Below are 26,171 nucleotides of genomic sequence, written 5' to 3'. Positions count from 1 at the left end.
AAAATTGCGCCAGAAGAGATAGTGCAAACATTATCTCAATCAAGTGGTGGTCCACAATACGCGCCCCAAGCGACATCAAGACCAATAAACCAAAATTTGGGCCAAAACCAGAATTTGGGAATTGCTTCGCAATCCGCAGGAATTCAGATTACGCAACCTGCAACAGTCTCATATGCACCGTCAGCCGCATTTCACGCATTCCCAAATGAGTGCCAACCAGGGAAGTTTTTCTCCTGCGCAAAACGCGCAGGCGACGCTGTTCAAGCTTGCAAAAATTCCAGTGCCATCATTTTCTGGCAGAGCTGATAAAAAATCGCCTTACGAATTTATCAGGCAAATAAAGCAAATTGCTATCGCTCATGGAATTTCCCTACTGCAGCTAGTGCAATATCGACTCCCCACAGCGCTAGTGGAGGAGGCTGCCAACTGGTTTACCATTTATAGCCATACCTTTACTTCTTGGGACCAGTTTGAACAAGCGTTTATGCAAGAATATTGCGCGCCTGACTACAAAGAGCAGTTAAAAAGGGACCTGGAGAAACGCTTCCAGCACGCAAAAGAACCACCATCAGTCTTCTTGCATAAAATCTACCTGATGTGCAAACAGATAGACCAAAACTACCCTAACCCTGATATAATAAAAAAGCGATTTCCCTGTTACACCCTGAATACAGGCGTTATACAGTAGGACGCGTATTTACGTCAGTGGCAGAACTAGATGAGTCATTAAAGCTAATTCAGGCTGAATTATATAGGACAAAAACTTACCGTCCGCCTCCACCAGCTGCAGACTTTGCAGAGCCCTAAATTGCTTACCGTGGACATCCAAAACAGTACCCTCAAGTCCACAATAATCAGCCGCAAAGTCGATTTGGTACTCAAACATCACTGCAGCCAGTTACGTTGCGGTCCCTGAACCCTCAGATGCACAGGTGCTACAACCCTGGCGTGCGTCCTGCAATTCAGGGTCAACCTTTGCAAGGACAAAGGTTACAATTTGGCCAAAATCGTGGTACAACACAACAATTACCAAACATAGTGAATTTCCAACAACGCTCTGGCACACAACCACAGCGCCTTCCAATGGCTGCAGGACAAGGTTCCGCAGGAAGAGGCCAACTCGCCTTAACATGGAGGCCATCAGGTCCATCTGGCCAGACACCCCGCCAGTCAGATCAAGGCCATAAGATGGTCAATGCACCGAATAAAACTGAAAACAACGCTCAAAATTACAACCATTTCAAAGGAAATAAACAAATAGTAGGAGCAAAGGCAGGCGAGTTAGGTCAACTTGCACATGACCAAGAAGGCGCTCAGTCTCATGGGTTGCAGCAATACCAGCAAGAGGCTGAATATTATGATGGTGCCTCTAGTTTTGATTACGAGTATGATCCCAACACTGAGCAGTACATTGAGTACTATGACGAAAGCTATGCTGTTGAAGAACAGGCAGAGCAAGGGCCTGCTGATAGCGAGTCAAAAAACGAGTAGGCCAGCCTTTTCCACGTGAGCCAAAATTAGAAAGAGCACAAAAACAAAACCCACAAAATGGCAAAGATACAACTCGAGTGCGCAAAGACCAATTAAACAGGAAGTTAAGGAAAATTTCTTTACCAAGTCGGCTTCCATCTGGGTCTAAGGAACAAACAATTGTTGCAAAACCAATGCTCAAAGTGCGCATTTTAGGCAGGAAATATTCCGCTCTACTTGACACAGGCTCCGACATTTGTTTATTGGGACAGGCTGTATTTGAGAAGCTTAAAGCTAAAAACACTGCTGTGTGGCACACAAACAAACAAATAAAAATGATCAATGGATTAACAGATTTACTTGGTGGGATGACAATTAAAATTCACACACCTGCAGGCAGTTTTGTGCATAATTTCTTTGCTGTGCCAGACAATTCAGAGCAAGTTTTACTTGGGAGAGATTTCTTGCGGCAAGCAATGATTGCTGTCACACCCACTGGCTGGTTCCATACAAGTACTCCCAATGAGGAACATCCATTTTCGAAAGCTATGCCTCTGAAAAACGGAAAACAATGTAGAAATGCAATGCTAAGCGACCAGAATGAGCAGCTACAAACCTTGCTAGACAAAATAGAGTGCGACTCGAAGAATCAGATCGCTCAAATTGTCACCATTTTCCAATCAAAGGGCGTTTTTTCAGAAAAGCCAGGGCTCGCAAAAGGCGTTGAGCAAGTCCTTCAAGTTCAAGAAGGCCCACCATACCAGGCACCACTGCGTCCTATGAATGCAAAAATGAGGAAGATATTAGAAATCAAAGTCAATGAGCTACTCGAGGATGATATAATAGAGCCCTCAAATTCAGACTTTTTATGTGCCCCAGTTTTGGTCAAGAAAAGTCAAAATGTAAAAAAGCAGCAAGACAAAGAACCCCCTGATAAATCTATACAACAGCAAGCGCAAGAGAAAGCTGAAGCATACCGCCTCTGCATAGACAGTCGCCCCATTAACTCAAGATTAATTGGAGTAGAGCCTTACAACGTTCCCCCTATGGATTACATCTTTGCTCAACTTGCAGGAGCAAGATATTTTTCAATTTTAGATTTGAAATCTGGATTTTTCCAAATCCCAGTGAACCCAAACAGCAGGAAATATCTAGCTTTTCGCACCCATAAGGGATGTTTTCAGTATAAGAGGGCCAGTTTTGGTATTGCCTCCACTCCATTTACCTTTCAACGTTATATGGACTCAGTACTAGGCGAATTATATTGGCAAAGCGCGTGCTGTTACTTTGACAACTGCATTATTTTCTCTAATGATATAGATGAGCATGCTAAACACCTTGAAGAGGTGCTGTGTCGTTTGCATGAGGCTGAATTAACAATAAATCCAAAGAAAGTGAGATTTGCAGCCACAGAGTTAAAAATTCTAGGACACATTGTCTCCCAGGGTGAATTAAAAACTGACCCCAACAAGCTAATGGCGATAAAAAATTTCCCTGCGCCAAAAACAAAGAAGCAATTATTGCGCTTTTATGGAATGTGCGTTTTCATGAAAAATTTCATTCCAAGAATGGCGCTTATTGCGAAACCCCTCACTAGACTCATGGGAGATGTGCCATGGAAATGGGACCAAGAACAAGATAAAGCCTTTGAGACTTTAAAAACCCACATTTGCTCAGACCAATGCACACTTGCGCTACCAGATCTAAATAAAAAATTTACAATCATCACAGATGCAAGTAAAACTGGCATAGCAGGATGCCTAATGCAAGAACAAAAAGGTAAACTCTGGCCAGTAGCGTATACTTCACGAGCATGCTCAAAATTGGAGCAAAATTTTTGCACAACTGAATTGGAATTGCTAGCGATTGTGCATTCGTGCATGAAATTCAACTCTTACATAGAATTTGCGGAGATTGAAATTCAGACAGATCATAGTGCGATAAAAGATATATTTAACATGACTGACGCTTCTGGACGCGTTATGAGGTGGCTTATGAAAATTTCCCACCTCAATGCTCTTATAACATACCGTAAAGGGAAGGCCAACCAGCTGGCGGACGCTCTGAGTCGCGCACCTGACGCCTCTTCCAGTCCAATTTCACCAGCGGATGATTGGCGAGAGGAAGAGATCCCTTTACACGAGTGCAGAGAGCCAAAGTTGCGTTTTGCTGATAATTGTAGCTCTAAAGCGCCAGATCACCGCTGCACTCGCTGCTCAGACGCAGAGCCGCCCACTCAGGTGCCGGTTTCTGCAGAGGAGTCAGTCTCACGCGACGTGAACAGTCAAAAGTCAAGCCAAGAAAAGCCACACGGGCCGGAAACACCAAAATGCAATTTGGCACCCAAGGACAAGTCAACTCTGAAAAAGGTCCAAAACGTCAGACACAAGATCAAGGTAAAAATGAAAAAAACCAAATCCATGGCCAAAGCGGAAATTCATGTCAAAGTTGATTTTCCCTCATAGGCGCGCATTAAAAAATGGCCCAAATATCTTAGACTCTTGCGTGGCGCAGGTGAATTCATTTGCAAATTTTCCAACTACAGCTGCAGAATGGGCTGCAGAGCAGGCAAAAGACCCAAACACTACCATTCTAAAAACACAAGTTGAAAATAATAAAAATGAAAAGTTTTCCATACAGAATGCAAATTTGCTTTGTAAAAATCACAATGACAGACACCTTATAGTTGTCCCTCCTCACATGAGAAAAATTATCCTTCAGATGTGTCATGACTCACTAATAGGCGGTCACTTTGGCGTAGCAAAGACATCACAACGGATTTCACGAGATTTCTGGTGGCGGAAAATGAAAAGTGATGTAATAAACTGGGTACAGTCATGTGATATTTGCCAACGAATAAAGCCTAGAAATAGGCGGAATTTTGGTTATTTCACATCGAAACCAGAAAAATGCGTAGCTCACGAAATTAGCATTGACGTTATTGGCAAGCTGCCAAGAAGCGCTAAAGGAAATTCGTACGCTCTAGCGATTCAAGATAGTTTCTCCAAGTGGATAGAAATCTATGCAATTCGCGCGGCAACATCTCGCGTGTTACTTGAAAAAGTTCTCTCATACATGGCGCGGAACGGTTTTCCAACAAACATTCGCTCAGACAATGCTAGGGCTTTTGTCAATAAAATTTGGAATTTTGTCTTTAGTCATCTAGGCATTAAACACAAACTAAATGCGCCATACCGGCCACAGAGCATGGTAGTTGAAAGAACGAACAGAGAAATTAAACTGAGGATAAAGGCATTCGCACAAAAACACAAAGACTGAGACGTGTATTTAGAAATGTTCGGTTTTTGCTTGAGATCCAATGTGAACCAATCAACAAAATTCACGCCTAATGCACTCCATCTGGGCCGCGAGTTAGAAAACCCATTTACTCCCAAAGATCTGGTACAAGTACAACACATCTCACCCGCCCTTTATGCTTCAAAGCTAGTACAACGGATGAGAGATGCGAAAAAATATGCATGCGAAAGCATAACTAAAAGCAAACTGGCCATGGCAAAACAATACAATAAAACCCGCACAACTCTCCCTTTTCAATTAGGCAACTTGGTTATCTATGATATTCATCCATTGTCCAACGGTGCAGCAAAGTTCTCAGCTGGTTTGGCAGCCAAACGGTCCGACACGGTCTATCAGATAATTCAGCAAATTGGCGAAAACAGTTTTAAACTGAAGCCTGTTGGCGAAAAGAGTAATGATAAAATCATACTCGCAAACGCGGACCAAATAACGCTCTATACGAGTCGCGCGTTGCACCTGCTGTAAAACATTTTGACATGACATAACGGCGGAATCGAGAAACAGTTGTTAAATTTAATGAAACTCACATTTAATAAAAAAATTTCAAGCATTGAAAAGCGAAACACTAAACTTATATGTAAACACAAGTCAGCTGAAAAAAAAACAAACAACTACGCCCCCGGCGCAGATTGGCTGTTTTGAACACCACTAAAATAATACAAGCGGCAATCATAACCACGTGACTGCAGTGCAGAGTGCAGTGCACGCAGCCAAGCTCACCTGACAGCGAATTCTTGGAAAAATTCCTTCCGTCAGTGAATTCCCGAACGGCGTCACTTGCGGAGTAATTCTCCAAGTACCAAGCGGCGAACAAATTCAGCCTTTTTCTGCATCTAATTTGTGAGTATTAAATTTTGATAAAATAGAAATTTCATCTTTATTAGACCAAAAATTTTTTTCTAATAGTCATATTTACCGCCATGAACCCAACCGGTTTCAACCCATGGGTGACGCAAGGCTACTTCACCCCTAATTACAATCCTCCAGTGGTACCTTTTCCCCACCGGGGTAGCTTCACGGGCGGCCGAAGACACAACCGCGGCCGGCGCAACGAGTAGCCATACTCTGGCCACAAACAAGCACGCGATACTAAAGTCCAGCCAGCTGCGTCAACTACGCAGCGTCATCCCCATCGCCCGTTCTTTTCCACTCTTCAGCCCTGGGAAAAACTTGCAGGAGTCCCAGACAAACTGGACCGCAAGGCATATGATGGCCCAACCCCGACACAACCAGACTCCCTTTGGATCTCGGTGCCCCCCCCAACTTGAAAAGCTGAACCCATATGCACTGTATGGATTATACAAATCCCTGGGTAAAGCCACGGACGAAGATGAACAAAAGCTCGCAATCAAGAAGGGCTTGGCCACCTTCGCCGTCCAGGCCCTGTGCACCAAGCGGCTTGCGGACCTGGATGACGAGTCGACTAAGCTCTACGAGACTGAGATGCGCGGGGATCGCACCAAAGAGGAAGAGATGCTTCTCCATATCAAGCACACCAGCCGCAAGATTCAGCGACCTGATACCCTGCCAGGCGCTGACACTGAGATGCTCGATGAGGATGATGAAACTACCACACAGCTGTGCACCATATTAAAATCCCTGTTGTTTTCATCGCTGATTATGATGCTTGTAAGTTGGTTTAATTCGCATTTCTTTGAGTCTGGGATTGCTAAAAGACCTAAAAGACAATATTTTGCCTTGCCTGGCTTGCCTCCAAGCGAAATCGGCCTTTATTGGAACTCGATTAGTCTACGAATGATGAATTGAAATTGTTTGTTTCAGTTTGAAAAACTATCGATTCGCGCCTTAAATATTTTTAATAATATCTGACCTTACTAATTGTTATTTTGTAACCTTCCAGAGTCCTCCTCCTGCCCTCCATATGGACAGACGACTGAATAGACTGGCGAGGCCCTCGAGTGCTCCGGCCCCAACATTACTGCAGACGAGCCAGACACCCTTGTTGCTGACGAGCTGCTCGCCGTTGCTGCTTCAGAGGACCGCGGCCAGAAGGCCCTGAAAGGTGCTGAGGGCCCTGAGACTGACCCTGAGACGGTTCCCTGCCAAGAGCGTCGTTACAGCTGTGTTTGGTGAGCACGACAATGTGGAAAAAAGTCACAGTTTTCGCCGCCGAGTTACAGTTTTCGCCACCTCTACTCTAACATGGGATTCTCTTAAGAACTGGCGAGATGTGTAACCCGGCAGAAACTGTGACTTAACCATAGCATATGTGAACGAATTGTTGCAACCACAATGTTCAAAATTTGTTCAGTTCGTTTTATTCTCTAACCTTTGTCATTCAACCAGGTATGATTAGAAATTCTTTCAAGGCAAAAGATGCAATTTTCGCAATTTTCAAACTTGATATGCAGCCGGCCTGGCTGTCACAAAGATACACCCTGAAAACTAAACTGCCCTTGTTTTTCAGCCTTTCCGAGCACCGTGATGGTCGTGCTGTCAAGACAACCGCTAAAAGTGCATGCCAGCTCTCCAGGCCGACAAGCCGACTGCCACCAATGGAATTGCCAGCGCAAAACCTGTGCGGTTATCGAGTGTCTTTGGTAATTATCTTATGAAATCATTTAAATACATTTAGTGGAACGCAGGATCTAAACTAGGATTGGCAAACGTGCTTGGATTTTGATTAAATATTGTGTAGTTGTTGCCCTCGTCAACCGTACAATTTTGAGTCGAAATTACAAAAATTGCGCAAAGCTCAACAAACTGAATTTTCACGATTTTCACTGTTGAATTTATTGTTGCCCTTTTATTGCAACAAATTTTATTTGTGCAATCTGTTCTTTTTGCTAGTCCTGCTGTTTTTGTCATCAAACTCGACTTGGCAATTGCTCTTCCTTTTTCTCGACCTCCAGATGTTTTCATTCAAGAAACGCATTCTCATTCTGAGTCTTCGACGTGAGAAGCAAAGCGCAACCTCGTAAGCAACCTGTGGCAGATTATTTGTGATCTGTTCTGCGAATCTATGTTGGATAAAGCATGAGTTATAATCTTATATTTGTTTACTAATATTTGTCTACCTCTTGTGGACGTCGTTTTGCAAGTCAGCTTGGCCATCCCCATTTAGCAGATTCCCGTGGAATTTTCTGAACATTATGTCCATTTCATCCACTTGGTTGCGGAGCAAGGTCGATGCCGGGACGCTGCTGCTTGAGAGGTGACTCTCTGGTGCGGCTCTATTTTTCGCGCCAAGGGCAACCAGACCTGGGAACTAAACTCCCATTCTTCCCGCGACTTCATCTGCGATATCTTTGAGACTAACGTCGTAGTCAACGTCGTGGTGAGGAGGACTCCAGTCTGTTGGAATCTCGTATGAGTTGGCGCAGACACCTCCCTCTTCGTCTTCTTCCTCCACCTCCTCTTCAGGTCCATCTTCATCTTGAGATTTGTCTCCAGCCTTACTTGCCTCAGCATGAAGCGCCTTCATAGTCTACAACATAATTGAAGTATTATACTATTAAGTTTCAACTAACAGTAAAATTTAAAATTTTAATATTTTAAAATTGAAATACTTTTAAATTTTACTTTATATAAATCTTCATAATAATAAAAGAGATTCCTTCTTTCTCCATTGCTGTGGCAAGAGCAACATTGGTCTTCCTTGTGTTTGCATTGGAAAAGTTGCCCAGCGTCATCATTTTGATACGCCTCTGTACCTCTACAGGGTCTGGGATGGTGTTGGCCCCAAAAGCAGAGCACAGTGCACCAAAATACCGTTCCAAGGGGTCTTGATTTAGACGGATGGTGAACAGCTCGGAAGCACCAAGTTCTCCGTACTGTTCAACTATGTACTGGTGCAACTTCTCCAGATCTTTGCAGCTTTGCATAATACCGTCCTGCCATGGCTGGATCTTATTTGCCTGTGTTTTTGTCAACAACACTCAAATTTCTGGCAAAGTTGTAAACTTCTTTCAGTATTTGTGCCTGTTGATCTGGGTATCTGCCAAACGGGGACAAACATGGTTCACTACTTTCTCCTTCCTCATCTTTCTCACCCAGTGACTTTGTTCGGGTGTTAAATATCGTAAAGAAACTGCTAATAACTCTGCAGTACGTTGCGGTAGCCTTTGTAAAATAATAAATACTTTTTTTTACAGTTTATGATGAGTTTGATTTACAGCGTAATTTGATGACACCAGTAGACCATTGTTTCCAGCAGCAAGCAGGGCAGAGCTTGTTTTTATGGAGAGGATTCTCACAGCCTTGTCGACCTTTTGTTTCTCATATCCTTTGGCATGCAGATCTGAAGCCAGAATGTTGTGTGATGGCATCTCGTAAGTGCTGCTGTTTGCCAACAGCTCATCCACTGGATCTCTTGTTGCAGTTACCCTGTTCCTGTGTCAGCGACGCGGGGCAGGGCCGCCGAATGGGCGCAGTTGGCCCTGCCGGCGCGCCTTCTCCCCATCACGAGGTCAGAGTCTTTTCTTCTGTGGCCAAAGTAGACTAAACAGGGTGCAGGGTGGACAAGAAGGGAAAATGCCCAGTTACTATACCATACCAGTTTATTGTAGTTAGCGGCGACAGTACACAGCGTGGCTACCCAGAGGGACGAGCGGGGGAGCGCGAGAGTTACCCTCTTGCTCTCGTGCCGTCAGGAGAGCGAATGCCTGGGTGCGAGCGGGTCGTGTGCTCACGAGGGGGAGGCGCTTGCGTTGCCTTTATTGATACCTGAGTTTCTCCCTCCGCTCTCCGTTGTGGGCGCCCGAAAGTTAACGTAAATTACATATCGGTGCTGAACAATTATTAATGCGATCGTAATATCGTCAGGTAAAACCCTGACATCTCATTGGGGTTTGGTTTTTTGTTTTCTTTTTGTTTTCTCAACCTTAATTCTAACATTTGATATATTTCCCGTGTTTACATTTTTATTTCGGACATAATTGTGTATTCATGTGTTTGTGTTGTTTAAGTGCCCTCATTACTTCAGTTTAATCTAATTTTTCTTTCAAATCTTAACTAAGTATGTATTAATGTGTAGATGTGTGTATGTGTGTGTCTTAGGTGTCTTACTTTCACTTTCGGAGATTAATATTAAAAGTTGATTGTAATTAAATGGTAGAAAACCTTCTACACCTCCAACCAGCAAAGAAAAAAAATTGGTAAATTTGAATTCGAAATTTACAAAACAATTAAAACAAAATGTGAAACGCATGAAAAGATGAAAAAATTTTGCGAGGAAAAGTGACAGGTAAATTATTTGCTCTCAACCAAGTGAGGTAAGTGGGAATTATCGGTCTTGAACGTTTAAGGCAGCTTCATATAGGAGCCTAGTTGTTGGTTGCAAGCAAATCTTTGGGTGATGCTAGGTGATTCTGTGGTCGTGAGTGATATCTTGTAACGGTGGCCGGGGCTTCCAAGCCCTGAGGACTGAATGATGATTAGTGTGATGTTATGTGTGTAAGTCACACACTCTGCTATAATCAGTTGACGAAGTTTGTTTTTTCCAGGATTTTACCCAAACTTCCTCGTGCTGAGTCAAATAAAGAGCAATTCTTCACAAATCAAATTACCACGATAAATGTTTAAAGTAATGAATGGGTTGGATGGTTCCTTTTTTTCTTGTTAATGAATCGCGACTTGAAATAAAAAAATAACATAAAATACTCCGATAGCAAAATGTTAATGTGTAATAAATTTAACGCTTAATGTGATATAATGTTACTTCATAAATTAAAGTATGCTAAGTTCTGGCAAATGAATATCCAGCTTAAAATTAAATAAAATTAATAAGGAAATGATTTTCGCGTTGTATCCCTTGATTGCCTAATCTGAACAAAACAAAGTAAACTTCGTGAATACGTTTGAAAGGCTGTCCGATGTGTTACCTTGAAAAGTGAAAAAAATTACTTATATCTAATTTGGACAACCGTTCGCTAAGATAGAATGAAAATGAATACAATTCTTCGTCGTTAAATTAAAGAAATATACCGAACATAATAATATAGCACTCGCGTCCGTTGCACTATGAGTAAATGTCATTGTTTTGGTTATAGCACTGCACAACACTTGTTTGTTTGTCATCTTTTCTAAAATGTCGTACTGTCTGGGTCCATTTGTTGCAAATGTTCGTTTCGTTATGGATATCTGCACTTGCTGACCGAACGTACGGTGCTACTAGGTACACTCGAATGTTTGCTGCAGGTGATAGATAGGGTCGCATTGTTGTGGAATGGCAGAGTCACAATAGTCTTTGGCTGGAAGATCCTTGATTTTCCAGGGGTCATCTGTTTCAGGTACCACTTCAAAACGGACCGGGCGCGCTTGTTAAAGTTGTGACTTCTTTGATTTTCCAGGGGTCTGCTTTTTCGTGTGCCACACACTTATGGTCAATTCCAGAGTGTCGTTTAGGAGTTACTCTCTGTGACTGCTTCTTCGGGTTATGTGCCCATAGGTGGAATATAGGTACAGTGGAAAGTATTTACAGGAAATGGCACTAAATGTACGTTACTTTGTTTGTCTGTGTACTTAAAAAAAAACTTCTTACTGCTGGTGCCTTAAAATTCAAAATTTCAATTCCATCGTGAGAATAAGATGAAAAATTATATTATAAACAAATCGGAAAATAAAACAAAAGAAAAAAAATTAAATGCTTGCATAAAATGATTATAGTACAAAATCAATGTCTATCAAATTCTACTGTTGTATCCAAACCAAATAATTTGTCTTGAATATGAATTATTATATTATAAAGCTCAACGATATATACTCTTTTTTCTTAGCGTTTATATTCTTTATATCCATAAACTTTGTAACTTAATTTGAGCAGCTATATAGCATACATGAATATTCTTGAAAATGTTGAAAAATACATTAATTTACTGCTAAATCCATTAATTCCATTTTTCTCTGTTATTTCTTGTTTTGCTGCTTTTTGGCAAGATTAGTCATTTTGTGTTGATGAGGGTGTTCTAATGTGTTCTAGAGTTGGCGTATCAATTAAGGATTAAAAAAATGTGGCATAGAGGTTAAGCCATGAAAGTGTGTTTTGTTTTGAAATGATCATTCCGTCCAATTTAACAGTGTATCATTTAAGTGGTGAGCTCATGAATTTATTTTGTTATTAAAAATACCGTAATATTTGGTTTTGTTGAAAGATATTAAGTGAGAATTTGTTGATACGCAATTTATTTAATTATGAAGGTGCGGTGTTGTTAGTTCTTTGTCCTCCGTAAATTAAAAGAAAGAACGAAATTTATTTGTGATTTTAGTGTTGATTTTGTGTATTATTGCTCAAGTGTGTGTGAATTTAATTTCATATTAATATGTCGGTTTTCTCACGTGTTGGTTTTTTTTTGTGTCAGTGTGTTGTATTTACGTTTCAGGCACAACTGTGGTGTATTATGTTTGTGGAAATGTCTTCTTTTTGAGTGTTTCTATTATGTTGAGTCTATTATTTGTCGTTCCGGCGGGATTGCTATTATGGCTGAATTCAATAGGTTTATTGCACAATGTGAAAAATGATGTTATTCTTAAAATGTGGTATAATGAAAATGCAAACGAAATCATTCCAATTAAACTTAATGTTGCCAACTTAATTTGATTGTGTATGATCAGTATGATATGGGATAATATATTCAATTATGCCTAAAAAAAATTTAGAATCCATTTTTTACAGTCTGAATTGGTTTTGATTTACGCTCACCTAGTTGTTGAATTTAATTGTTTTTGGATATACTTTGAAACAACATTCGTAGAAAAGAGCAAAAAAGGTAGATAGATATCTGTTTGAGAGACTCAAATTTGTTGAACTCGAATTATAAGCTGCCGTTAACCGTGATCTGATTTTTTTCTTGATGGGAAACAAGTCTAATGTAGTCAATATACAATTACTGGAAACATCGTTGGGCTGCTGTAAATTTTACAAAGTATATTAGTTTTGTTCAATTTCATTGCTGGTATTTACTCAAAATTTAATCAAATCTTCTATTTTGTAATTAATGAAAATAACTCATTAATGGAAATTAATCAATTTGATATTATATTTTAAATATTAAACATCTATTTTTTTTCAAAAGATAAATAACTTTAATATCTGTGCCATTGTTATACTCTTAGGTAAAATTTAAATTATCGTTGGAAATGCTCAGTATTTCGAAATTATTAATTCAACTTATTATCTTATTTACAATAATCTAGCTTTTTAATTTATTTCTTAAATCAAATCAACTCTCAAAACTCTTTAAACTCAAGGCTACTCAAAATTAATTCTCTACCTGATTATTGCCTTAACATGAGCATTTCAAAGAATCTGAAAAGAATACGAAATTAAACTGAAAATAAAATTTAATTAGAACAGAACAGGGAGTTAGGGGAGATGCACGACTTTTCTTGTAGTAATCGTCGAGACTAATTGTTTATATTTACAAGTATTGACATTGACAATGTTGATACCCTTTATTTTTTGAAAAAAAATTGTAACCGTAAATTGTATTAGAAATGTGTGGTGAATTTTTTGTATAATGTCACAAAAATGTTTTATGTTTGCTACACTCTGCCTCTGCGTAAATTATTGCTGTTGCATGCCTAACCGGGAGTAATTTTCTATTATGTTAAACCAACGCTACCGCCGCCGCCGCCGCGTGTCTGTTTCTATTTCTCTGTCTCTGTCACTTATGTCATGCTATGCTCAAAAATCTCAAGATTACAAAATCTGCTTTGCTAATTACTATCTTTTTCTCTAAATATGTTTCCAATGAAATTATTTTTTTTTCTTTAACTGCGGGTTCACTGGACTATTATTCAACTCGGCTAAATAATAACACCAACAATCAGTCATAATTATTACCAACTTGGCTGCTCACGCGTTGCAGTAAGTTGAAATACTCATGAGATTTTAGTAATATTTGTTGCCTTTCTGCCCATATTAGCAGTCAGAAATCATCAGGCTAAGATCTGTGTTTTGCTGGCCATGCAAAAACACAGGACTAGAATTGCCAAGCGACTTCCAAATGTAAATAAAGTCCAGTCTTCCAAAAATTATCAAACTATGAAAATTGCAAAATGATTGAATAATTAATATTTTTTTTTTATTAATCTTTGTTATAAAAAAAATTTTATCTCTTAATTTATTAAATGAAAAAAAGATTAAGTATCGAGAGTTGTTCGAATTTTAAGATTAATTTGAATTGGTTTATTGAAATCGAAGTGATTCTATTAAATCATACTAAATGGCTTCCAATTACTGAATTGATTTGAATTACAAGTTACGTTAATATTTGGGTTTCGTTGAGAATTTTAATAAAATAAACTAAATTTTCTTATGGCTGGCTGGCACGCGGGAAAGGGGGGTTGGGTGCATTTTGTTAAACTCTCTTTTTTCTATTACATGAATATCTGATTGATATATTCATTATATTTCCTTGATTTGAGCAGTGAGAAGGGTGTCGTGTCAATAATTAAATCTATTAATAACTAAAATATATACAAACTTCATGTTTAATTGAATTACCTTGTCTTTAATGCTAAATCAATAGAAAGCATTAGAGAAACGATATACTGGAATGCGTCATTTATCAGAGGGATAAATAATTTTAGAATTACCTTGTCTTTTGTGTCGGCTTCATGTATTCTTTTTATTCAACATAATAAGCAGCTCTTTGCTTCAGACCTGAAGTGTTAGTCATATACGTATGCGCATTGTTACATTAGTGAGTGTCCTGGGGGTTCGAGGTGGATATTTTAAGCTCAATTTCTCTTTTTCCTCCGTGTCGCGCTTAATAGTTTGACTTTACGTTCTACAAAAGTGTCCCTGTGATCGCTTTAAGAAAACTAGACTCGAGAAATATCTTTACTCGTTGAGTATCATATGCACAACTTTTATAAATTATCGCCACTTTGTTTTAAACTTTTTTTCCTTTAATATCGTGAATATTTAGAAGTTCGTCTCGTTTTGTGTCTACCATGTTCGCACGTTGAGGTTTATTTGGAAATTATACAAAAAAATAGAGTGTCGAAACACATGTTTCGTTCACCGTTATGGGGTAAAGCCGCTGCTTTTATCGCAATGTACATACTCATTATTTTCTCTTTATTTTCACTAAACTCTGTGAAATTTCCGTAATTCTTAATTTCCTATGCAGGATTTAACGCAGTGATAACTCATTCTTTAGTCGTGATTTCTTTTCATTCATTATCCAAAAACCGTGTGTTTCCGAAATGTAACCAAGATATAAAAAAAATCAATTTTGTGACATACTATCTTGCTTCTGTCCTGTAACCGTCGATTGCAACCACTAATTATTAAAGAAATGAAACAGTTGACCTCTTTAAAACTAATATAAAAAAAATGCGCGCTATTAAAATTAAGATAAAAAAATTGAATTTGAGTCAACTGCCCGATTGGCCGGAATTTTCTGCCCACGTTGGAAGTTTTGGGTATGGTAACCTCAAATCTTGACCAAGTGTGTGTCGCGTAATGAAAAATTAAATAAAACCGCGACTAATATTTGTGTTGCACTAATAGGAGTAAAAACTATCAATTGGATTTATCTCCTTCTTGGTTCTTAATCACGGGAAAGCTTTCTGCACTTTATTATTAAACCTAATTGCGTGTTCCTGCCATATTGATTCATTACTTAAAACTTAATGTATGGGTATTGGGTATTGTGTTTTATATTGAAATAGAGAAATAAGAATGTGACATAAATTAAATACATAAAGAAAACGTAATAATAGATGAAAGAACAGAATGTGTCCGTGCTTCATAAAAAGATAGGAATTTTTTAAGCTTTGTAAGAACTTGACAATAACCTTTTTTTGTATAGAACCAAGCACAAAGATATCTCATGGTTAATTGCTCGCTTGACCTTCTAAAACAGAGATGTGTTTCGTTGTAAGAGGGCGAGCGTGAGATAAATAGAGGGTTTTCTGTGGTGGGCGGTGGTCTAATTCTTTGAAGGGGGGGGAATTTTTCTTTTTTTTTACAACAAAAGTTTACTGTGATACAATGTCTCTTGTGCTGCTTTGATCCTCTTAAAATAGGGTTCTTTGACCTGTATGAACTTGAAGCTTTAATGTCTTACCGCTTTGTGGGACTTTTTAGATGTGAGGGTATTTTTTAAGGAAATGTTATTTTTTCTATGAGCAAGAAGGTGGAACCCCTGGTGATAGTTTACAAACCTCTTTGTTGTTAATGATGTATACAGAGAATTCGTGGGAAATGAATTTAAGGAAAAGTGACTGACATTGGTGGTTGTTGGTTACTTTTAGGGGAGTAGGATTTTATTTAGTATATTTTTGAATAAAAATTGCGCAACTTGGAAGAGAATTTGTGAAGTAAAGGGTTTCATGCTGTGCTCTATTGAATGCTAACGTTTGAAGCTTTATTTTACGCTTTGTGCTGGCGAGTGAAAAGTTAAGGGACGGGGGTTACTTGGCATTGACTTGGTTCATTGACCTGGATTAATATAATACACATTCCTGTAGAGAGATCTAGAGACCTGACCTTAAGAAATCAGTATGAAGGAAGAAGAAAAATAATATATAGCGTCGTTTTTTATGATTTTTTTTTCTTTTGTGGACGTCAATTTACTATTGAAAAAACTGCGATCGGGACCTTAAAAATTCAATAACCTTGCGACAATCTGGATATCATAAACTGATCATTCCGTTTTTCTTTATATTTTTACTGCGCGTAGAGGAAAATTTATCAATACTGCTTTTAGGAATATTTGTATTCCGTCATGTCTAATTTGTTTCATGTCCTTTCTTGAGAGGAAATCGTACCTAATTTATTTATTTGGAAAATCATGCACATTTTTCGAAGAAAAGCGTTTGACGTTCAAATTATTGAATGTAAATTTCACAAATCGAAATGCTAAGATTACTTTCCAAATTATTTTACATATGCAACTTCAAATCTCAACCGTTCTCTGGCTTGTTTTGCAATACCTCGCTTTTCGGTATTTTTACCATTTCGAAGTTTTTCGTGTCGTCTTGTTCGTGTTTTCGCTTAGTGCGCCATTTGCTACTAAAATTCCCAAGATTTCGTAAAAAATCTACCGTGTTCTCGATGATGGGTTTTAGTTTCAAAGGAATTTCAAGTTTTTCCTTAATCCTGTCACTGGGAATAGTCGTATCACCGTTGTCAACGTGATTTTCGCGCTTATTCAAGTTATTAGTTTCTTGCTTAGCTGCTGGTACAGTATCTACTACACATTTTCCTGGCAATTTGATGCTATTTTCTGCTGTACTGATTAACGCTTTTTTCTGCGGTTCGGACTTATTTACAACTACGTCATTTTCTATAGCAGTGTCTTTTGCAATTTGAATTACAGATTTTTGCGCGTTCTGTAACTTTATACGTTCAATTTTCCCTTGTGAATTGATCTTCTTTGGATTTTTCTTTTTCTTTGCTTGAAATCTTCTACTCTCATTTTACACCTGAGCTGATTGGAATGACTCTACTTGACCACTTTTTCCGACATTTTTGGTTTCCGCCAATGTACATGCATTTTCTGGAGCTCTTTTTTCGTATATTAATTCACTTTGAGATACAAATCCAGTTGTGTGCGGAACTTCTCTCTTTTGTTCGTGCAAATTCACAACTGGCTTTTGGTTTTCGTCTTGAAAATATGACAAATCAAAATACTCGGTTGAACTTGATTTTGGCACTGATGAGAACGGTATTTGGTTAATCGCGTGCTTTTGTTGTTGCGAATTACCCTTTTCCGAGGGAACTGAAGACTCGGCTTCTTTGGAGGAAATGGAATTTACAGTATTTACATGAGTTCGTTCCCTGGCGAGGCTTTGATTTTGCGTGATAGACGTTGCACCTTTTTGATTCTCCTTTTCTGGGTTTGCTGCTGATTTGGGTGCATAAACCGTCATGTTATGGAGTACCTTTCGCGTTTGAGTCGAGTGCGCGTTCTGGGGAAAAATCGCGTTTGGTGGATTGCCGCATGTCGTTGCCGGCTGAGATGTTATATGGCCGTGCGTGCGCGAAGAGTAATTTTGTCTCCTATTTCCGCGATGCGCATCTCCTGCGCGTGATCTGCATTGTTTTCTAATGTGTCCACTGCGGATGCATTTGAAACAAATTTTGGGGACTCGGTATGAGAAAAATTGCTGTTGTTCTGACTGGGGTGCCGTTTGGTAGGCAGGTGCGAAATCTGGTGGTGGGTGCATTTGGTACGACGGGTACTCGGCTGGGTATTGGTAATTTGGGAAAACATGCTGTGGTTGCGGCTGAGGAAGAATTTCCACGAACTGTTGTTGTATAGGTAGCGGGGTTTGCATGAGTACATAATTAGTATGAGGTGAAGTTAACGCGTATGTGTTCTGTGCGGTGCAAGGTGCCACTTGAAGAGTGCGCACTTGCTCTTCTTTTTGTTGCAACTGTTTGAGGAGGAGTAAAATTAGTTCATCTTTTTCCTCCTTTTGTGTTTTCGATTTTTTCTTACGGTCTCGGCTGACTCTAAAGGTGTAATCTGTCCCAAAATTTTCGGTAGATTGATCGCTATCTGAGAAAGGGGAAGAATCTCGCGGCTCGCTATGTTTTCTAGGGTTATTAACGTAGTACGAGTGTTTGAAATCATTGTGCCAATTTTTCAAATCGTTCAAAAGTTCATCATGTCCCTTATTTACATTTAATGGGTCACATTCCCACTGCAAAAGCCAGTTTTTCGCGTGTCCTTGTAGTTTGCTTTCAAGAACATTAAACGTTTCATCTTCTGTCATTCCAGAGAGTTTCCTAATTACGTGTAAGTCCTGTAGGAATAATTCAACGTCCTCTGTACTTTCACCGAAAAATTTATCGAGCAACCGCCGTCCGATTTTCAAAGATTTACCGTCCATTTTAAATTTACGTATTTCTCAGCGTGCAAAGAAAAAATTCGATCGCCTAATATGCACCTGACATATTTTAAATTATTCAGTATTTACAAAATTTGCATGACGCGTACGTAAGTTCGATTTTACATGTCCTTTAGGAGGAAATTACGCGCTTGTTGGGGGGGTTTCGGGTCCAAAAAATTTGGAGGGATGGGTTTGGGAGGGCACTTTGGCAACAGAAAAAAAAACTCTTCGCTCGTGAGGGCTGACATATCAACTTTTTACGGATCATCTCGCCGGTGTGCCTCCACATGTCAGCGACGCGGGGCAGGGCCGCCGAATGGGCGCAGTTGGCCCTGCCGGCGCGCCTTCTCCCCATCACGAGGTCAGAGTCTTTTCTTCTGTGGCCAAAGTAGACTAAACAGGGTGCAGGGTGGACAAAAAGGGAAAATGCCCAGTTACTATACCATACCAGTTTATTGTAGTTAGCGGCGACAGTACACAGCGTGGCTACCCAGAGGGACGAGCGGGGGAGCGCGAGAGTTACCCTCTTGCTCTCGTGCCGTCAGGAGAGCGAATGCCTGGGTGCGAGCGGGTCGTGTGCTCACGAGGGGGAGGCGCTTGCGTTGCCTTTATTGATACCTGAGTTTCTCCCTCCGCTCTCCCTTGTGGGCGCCCGAAAGTTAACGTAAATTACATATCGGTGCTGAACAATTATTAATGCGATCGTAATATCGTCAGGTAAAACCCTGACATCCTGCTTCCTTCTTCTGGCTGAATTTTAATTCCCCCCTCGTCAAGGAAGTAGTTTCTGGCTTGTTAAAGCAAATGTGGTGCGTCGTAAAAACAGAACACAGGCTTTCCTGTCACTGGGTGGGTGAAATATGGCTTGTCTTTGCTCACACCCATGGTTTCCAACGCACCCACGTTGCTTGAACCCATGTCACAGACCAGCGCTGCAACTGTCAGTCCAGTGGTTTGAGCTTCACGCATGACAGCTTCGATGAGGTCCTTTGATGTCGGTGTAGAAAAGTTGTAATAGAGTGCAGTGCTCCAGTTTGAGAACAAGCCTCTGACAAGTACTACCTGCAAGTACCTGTTAGGGGCAACCACTTATTCCATTTGTGACAGCCAGGCCGGCTGCATATCAAGTTTGAAAATTGCGAAAATTGCATTTTTTGCCTTGAAAGAATTTCTTATCATACCTGGTTGAATGACAAAGGTTAGAGAATAAAACGAACTGAACAAATTTTGAACATTGTGGTTGCAACAATTCGTTCACATAAGCTATGGTTAAGTCACAGTTTCTGCCGGGTTACCCATCTCGCCAGTTCTTAAGAGAATCCCATGTTAGAGTAGAGGTGGCGAAAACTGTGACTTTTTTCCACATTCTCGTGCTCACCAAACACAGCTGTAACGACGCTCTTGGCAGGGAACCGTCTCAGGGTCAGTCTCAGGGCCCTCAGCACCTTTCAGGGCCTTCTGGCCGCGGTCCTCTGAAGCAGCAACGGCGAGCAGCTCGTCAGCAACAAGGGTGTCTGGCTCGTCTGCAGTAATGTTGGGGCCGGAGCACTCGAGGGCCTCGCCAGTCTATTCAGTCGTCTGTCCATATGGAGGGCAGGAGGAGGACTCTGGAAGGTTACAAAATAACAATTAGTAAGGTCAGATATTATTGAAAATATTTAAGGCGCAAATCGATAGTTTTTCAAACTGATACAAACAATTTCAATTAATCATACGTAGACTAATCGAGTTCAAATAAAGGCCGATTTCGCTTGGAGGCAAGCCAGGCAAGGCAAAATATTGTCTTTTAGGTCTTTTAGCAATCCCAGACTCAAAGAAATGCGAATTAAACCAACTTACAAGCATCATAATCAGCGATGAAAACATTGTTTACATCCTGACAAAACACATCCGGCCCGCAGTAGGCTTTACTTTAGCTGCTCGTTTAAGCCGTTTTTTCGATTTGCTGTGCACAATTATTGGTGCCAAACTACTAAAAATCACTGCTGATTGGTCAGTACCCGATCACTTACCTCCATGTCCACCAAAATGGCCCAATCAAGCGTAGAAAGAGCCGGTTCCACGTTAGCCCGTATGCCGTCTGCGGTCCGAGTCCCCGGGCTCAAGTACTGCCTTCTCTTCATAGGTGGCGCTAAGAGATCGCCCTCCAGCTGGCGCGCGAAAATGAACTGCGGCTTCCCTGATAAAAATTCAATTTCGATTTAACAATGTTTAGCAAACTATTCAACTGTCGTTGAATTGATAAGAATTTAACGAAGTATTATTCACCCAAGTTCAGTTACATTATAACAAATAATATTATTTCATGACTTTAAAACCTTTCATACCAAAATTTAGGTAATTTTGAAATTTTAAGTTCTATAATACGTATTTTTAATGATTTTCATATTATACATTCAAAGCAAAAGCGAAGATTGCTAACTAGGAATAAGGCAAGGAGTCGTAGAAGTTCCAGTACGAAGGAGGGATCACATCCTTCTTGATTTCTTGAAGATGCTTGAATTTAGATTTCTTGATTGGAATTCTATTTTAATACAGGTGATCCACGGGCAAGGTATCAAACTCTTTGTGCTTCCTTTTGCAGCCTAGTAATTGCCAGTCATTTGCCAGGTTAATTTTAAACCTAAGCTCCCCATCTGGGTCATATGCAAGGGACTTCATGTCAGTGACTTTGTGGTTGGGTGGCTTGATAGATGTGAAATGTTTCAGGCCAGTGTAGTTCACGAAGAAGCCATGATTGAGCCAAGTAATCTCAAAGGGTTTTTTCGCGCTCGCACATGAAATCACGGCAAGTAAGTCCTTTGGGCCAAAAATCTGAGTCTGTTGCCGGAGCTTCCTTTCGATTAGCGAGTGGGCACTGTCAACAGCCATCTTTGTGTGCCCTGGCTCGAGAAAGATTTGTTCGATCCGTAAATTGTGGGTAACTGCGTATGTCAACAGGGCGTTTGCATGAACGCAGTTTCTATTCTGGGCTGCGCATCCATCCGAAATGATTGTGACCTTTTGAAGAGAATCGTATTTCTTGGTCAACTGGTCCAGGTAAGAAATAAGTAGGCTGGCGAAAACACTCGCAACCAAGCCTCCTTCAGTTTCGTCCCAGAAAAAGCATGACACTGATCCATCCAATAAGTCCTTGACAGTGTAGTTATGGGTTGATAGTTTAGTTTTGTAGAATAATGAGCCTGCGTTGTGTCCAGGTATGGTAATGCAAGCTTCAAGATCGACCTGGATCGCGGCAGCAGTTCCGCTGCTTCCTCGGTCTTCTGCAACGCACTCGCACATTTTCTCTCTGGCTAATCTTTTTCTCAGGATGTATTCCTCGTACTCATTAGATGCTGGGGCAATTGAAGCTGCAGCACCATTTTTTATAGTCTGTGCTTTCTTCGCCAGGGCTGAAAAACAGACAGAATAGAGCTAAGCCGTCTACTCGGTTAATAATCAAATAGTCAAATTATAATATTAAATAAAGCAAGTTAGAGAAATCTTCAAATCACTTTTAAAATTTGCTTTAAAAATGATAGCCTGCTCCAAAAAATCATTTTTTAACATTTTATTTGATCATTTTTCTTTTAAGCGTATTATAGTTTTTCCATATTTATGAACAATTAAATTTAATGAATTTCAAATATTACTGTCTGAAAAAAACAATTCAATACCATTAAAATTATATTTTTTATTTTAACTTTAATTTGTTATTGCCTCTCTGCAATTTTCCAAAATGCGATATTATAATTATCACTTTATACCTCTCATTTTGTGTCTTTCGCAAAGGCCACACAGATCCTTTTTGGGACGAAAAAGATAGATTTTCCTTGTCCTCATGTGCTCAGTGACCTTGTCCGTCCGAATGGTAAAGTATCACGCTGTTTGCAGAAATCAAGGTACATGCTGTTAATAAAGAATTTTTAATCAATGTGAGATAAATATTTTAAATGCTGCGTATTTACTTGAAATATTCCCATTTGCTATTGATGCTCAAATCAAGAGCAGTTGGGGAGTTTTCAGAGTTGTCGTCGTATAGTTCAACTAATTCTTCCGTTTCACACACAAATTGTCTCCCTTGGTGAGCAGCTCTTGCGTAATGGCTTTCCAACACCGGCAGTTTTTCGAAAAACTCATCCATAATGGCCTGTTCCGGCTGCGCTTTCTTCTTCTTCAGAATCTTCTTGTTCTGGGGTTCTGCTTCTGGGCTATCAGGCAATGTCCATCTTCTGATTGACGATTCACTTTCTCCAAGAATACTGCTGAACAAGAAACCACAAATCCTTTTGCTGTCATGTGTCACGGGGTGCTCTAAATAATATCGTCTTTCGACGCCACGCGGGGATTTAGTTTTGTGGCTGGAAGATGCAATGAACGCTCTCAATTCTTCCTTGGTCGGGTATCGCTTCCTAGTGGTGTTCATCAGTTGATTTAGGTCAACGTTTACAAAGGTGCGACATCCCAACTTTGTGTGAGGTAGGTGTTTTTGGAATTTACACATGGGGCCTGCTTTCTTTTGTTTTGTTAGGTTCATTTTTATCCCATTGATTGTTTTTGTTCCTTCATAGGCTTCCCCAGTCTGCCTTTGCACTTGATTGTTATGTCTCCTGAGAGACAGTTTCCAAATTTTTTTTTTGAGTCTCGGAGTTCTTCTGGTGATAAAGAGTCACGATTGATTCGCCTTGATGGAATACCTAAGTTAAAAAAAGAAATCACAATTTAAAAATTTAACTTCATAAAAAATCATTCGCTACTCAAAAATAAAACTTTTTTTATCAAACGTCTTCTTCGGTCAACTTATAAACCAAAAGCCTCTTCAGTAGAAGACAAAAGTATGGAGCTTAATGAATACCCACTACTTCTTTTGTTTTTAGTTTTTTTTTGTTTTAATTTGATTAAATATAAAATCCCAATTTGCGAGGGTAAAAAAATAGTTTTGTGGTATTTTCAGTCATAAAAAATTATCATTTTCTCTTAGATTTTTTAAATTTGCCGGCAGTACAAATAACGTTATGCATTTTTTTGGGCAGACAAAGGGAATAACAATAACATTGTGGTCACTAGTTCTTACCAGTCACATCTTCAATTTCACCATAACCAACTTCAATTTGAGCAGAGTCTGCTTGGCTTTCGTAAAACGTTCCACCTGCTTGGAAATGAGACGGAGTGTGTCCTACTCCTTCTGGCGCAAAAACAAAATCCTCGGTCACTACTTGAGTCTCCTCAAACACTGCAAAACAAAGGGATTTAAGAAATTTTGTAACCATTTATTTGGTTTTTTTTATTTCATTTAAGTTTTTTTCGTTTTTTTCTTGAAATTTGATAAAACCTAAGATTTTGACAACAAACTTTGAGCCCTTACCTTAAATTTTCCTTCCACAATACACCGAACAGACGATCCACTTGCTTTTCCAAGGGCATTTCATCGAGGTTCAGTGATTCTCCTACAATATATACATATATATGTATATATAAATATATATATATATATATATATTAAAAAAATTGTGACCTTAACACATAATTGCTGAAAGGAAAAAGCGGGCAGCTTCCTCGGAAAAGCAGTGATTTTATTTAGTTTAAAATCCTGGTTCGACTAGTTTCTGACGCTGGCTGGGACCATATTTCATAAGCTAGAGACGACTGGTTGTCTCTAGCTCATTTTAAACTAAGTAAAACCACTGTTTTTTCAACACGCGGATTATGTTGTAGGCAAGTTGCACAGCGCAGCCTTTTTGATGAACAGTTTGCTAAGATGTGTAGAGCAAAAGCAGCTATTAATAGTTTATTACGCGTATGCTTGCTCCATCATGCAGTACGGCATTGTGATTTGGGGCGGCTCCGAGCAAGCGAGATATTCTGTTTTTGTTGCGCAAAAGCGTTTAGTGCGTGCGATGGCCGGAGAACAATATTTACCCGGTTTGGAGCCGTTTTGCTCGGCGAAGCCCCTTTTCAAAAAGTTTAACCTCTTATCTGTTTTTTCAAAATACTTGTTGGAAGCATGTAAATTTGTTAGGAAATATCCGCACTATTTTGTGAGGACCAAAGACGTCCACGGATACCAAACGCGTGATAAGACTGATCTTTATGTGCCTGTTCAAACAGTGCGATTTCGATGCAGAATCCGCTTATTTGCATATCGCGATTGTATAATAATTTGCCAGTGTCTATTCGAGTAGAGTGTCGCTTTAAGGAGTTTGTTTCTCTCTTGAAAAAGTTTGTGTACAGGCACCAATTTTATGACGAAGAGGCGTATGTTAAATTTATGAAGTCTTTGTAAATAATTTTTCCCATTCAGACCATTTTGCAAATGGATGAGTTACAACAGGAGTGTATTATTTTGAAATATGCCATAATGCATAGTAAATAATAATAATAATGAAACCACTATTTTTTCAACGAGAAAGCCGCCCGCTTTTTCCTTTCAACATGAATTCTAGCTCGAGTGCCAACTTTTACTCTTAAAACATGCATTAAATTTTTTATAATTTGTCATTTTTCACAATAATGTAAATCCTTGCTATGTAATAGATGGAATGAAATTATTCAAGTTAATAATTACTACGAGACGCAACATTATTGCCCTGTTCAGGATATAGAGATTAGATATATGTATGATATGTTAAACTCACTGAAAATTGTCCTCTTTTCCAACCAGTCTGGGTCAAGGTAACCTCCTCCACGTGCCTTGGTTTGTGCTGGTTTTTCACCTCCTCCTTTTTGGGGCGAATTTTCCTTTTGTTGAGTCTATTTGTAAATATATTACATTCATAGATTATTTATTGATACTCTTAAATTTAAGGAACGTTAAAAATCTTATTAGACTTGAAATCTGCTCTCAAACACAATGGGAAAATAAAATTTCTGTTTGCGGTACAAATTTTATAATCTTACATATTCAGTGTTTAATACGATTATACCATTCTTGTTTATTCTTATTCATTAAGTGCATACTCGCTAATACAAATAAAAATTAAACTCTTGGACCAGTATTTCAGACTAAAAATCTTGCTAATTTTTTTCATCTTGAAAAGCCATTGTCTCTAACAAAGATATTGCAAAATCTTTTAAATGGATTTCAAATATCAAAGGTTTAGATTAAATTACGGCATACGCGGTTGATATCCATCGTACATATTATTATAATCGAACAATAGCCGAAAGAGCTTGAGCTATTTTGCAATCCGCGTAGCACCAGAAAAACGCATTTTTCGATTATATTTTATATTTGTTCGAGAAACATCCACCAACGTGACCGTTTGGCGCATGAGCGCCAACGTGCGGCCGCTTTGGTTGACACCCTAGTAACCATCAAGGTTGATCAAGAGTCATTTGATTTGCTGTTGAAATTCAAGAAGGGTAAAAGTTGCTCATTTTGATGAAATTCTTTTCGGGAAGTTAAGATCACGTTCATGGCTACCAAATTTGACAATTTTTGTTTTGGTCAGGTAGCGGCAAGTGCGATTTTGAAGCACTCTTGAATTAGTCTTGAATTTCAACAATCATGAAATACGGTATTTTTGAAGAAACTCATGTTTGGAATTTATTTAATGAGCTTCAAAATGAACGAATTCATTATCATTAACTCA

At 39.4% G+C, this 26,171-nt stretch overlaps 1 long non-coding RNA gene across 1 annotated transcript; it reads right to left on the bottom strand.

The window, feature by feature from the left end:
* Nucleotides 1-260: 260 nt before the first annotated feature.
* LOC135937761 (uncharacterized) lies at nucleotides 261-3,739 on the bottom strand. The gene is made up of 5 exons (XR_010574547.1): nucleotides 3,501-3,739; nucleotides 2,087-2,247; nucleotides 1,861-2,024; nucleotides 1,031-1,210; nucleotides 261-973 (listed from the first exon to the last, which is right to left on the bottom strand). It is a non-coding gene; the product is annotated as an uncharacterized LOC135937761 (long non-coding RNA).
* Nucleotides 3,740-26,171: the final 22,432 nt, after the last annotated feature.

Source organism: Cloeon dipterum, chromosome 2 (genome assembly GCF_949628265.1).
Source record: "Cloeon dipterum chromosome 2, ieCloDipt1.1, whole genome shotgun sequence".
In the NCBI taxonomy this organism is placed as follows: domain Eukaryota; kingdom Metazoa; phylum Arthropoda; class Insecta; order Ephemeroptera; family Baetidae; genus Cloeon; species Cloeon dipterum.
Note: the sequence above shows the minus strand (reverse complement) of the source record. Positions and strands in the feature narration are given on the sequence as shown.